This window comes from Micromys minutus (assembly GCF_963924665.1).
Source record: "Micromys minutus genome assembly, chromosome: 17".
Taxonomy (NCBI): Eukaryota; Metazoa; Chordata; class Mammalia; order Rodentia; family Muridae; genus Micromys; species Micromys minutus.
The window spans coordinates 12745425-12746233 of NC_137952.1; the positions used below are offsets into that span (position 1 = coordinate 12745425).

General features: G+C 51.5%; 1 pseudogene across 1 annotated transcript; it reads right to left on the reverse strand.

The window, feature by feature from the left end:
• Nucleotides 1-333: 333 nt before the first annotated feature.
• Nucleotides 334-591, reverse strand: LOC308431894 (annotated as a pseudogene). Its single transcript has one exon. The product of its transcript is annotated as an uncharacterized misc_RNA (transcript).
• Nucleotides 592-809: the final 218 nt, after the last annotated feature.

The window sequence follows — 809 nt, forward strand, 5'->3', positions numbered from 1 at the left end:
AAAATGCCTCTCGATTCTCAGGATAACAGAACCGGCTCACGGGATCTCCGGTTATTACTGATGGAATCCTCCCAGCTATTACACCTCCGAAGAATATTAAGGCGTGCAGCCAGCAAAGACAGATCTAAAGGAGGGGGAGGTGAGGACCGCAGCCCCCCGCACAATACCACCGATATTCAAATTGTGCTCTCCTGAGTTGTGGCTAATATCAGCATCATTTTTTAAAAAACAGACATATCAGTTGCAGTCAAGGTTTTTATTTTACTCTCCCCATTCTTCACTGCCTGGATGGGGAAAACCGGAGGGAAAAAGAATCACTGGCTACATTACTTTTTAATGTAATGCCCTTGGGTAAGGGCAATCGCAGCCGGGCATGATGTAGACCGCGGAGAGCGGTTGCGAAGGTCCCCGTGCGTGAGTATGAGTCGCAGCAGCCATGTCCGCATCGTTTTCTCCAGGTAAAGCCTTGCTTCCCATTGTCAGGGCATCTCTGCATCATACTATTTGAATTCCAGACACATCGGCAGCACACTGAAGGGCCCCTGCCAATTTTTGCAGCTTGCTTGGAAAAGAGCATCGGAAGGCCAGCATTAGTCATTTATATGACTCCCTGGTCCCTGCTGTAAATTCAGCTGCGGGCCTGCCTCCAGGTGAGGCCCCGTGGCTTCGTGGCTTCGCTCTCTAATCTTGTCACCCTTTGCGGCCAGTTTCTTCCCGTAAACACGTGTCCCAAATCCTGGCTCAGGTTGTCTACCTCTCTGAACATTTGGCGGAGGGGGTGGGGGGTGGAGAGGGTGGAGGGGGAGGGG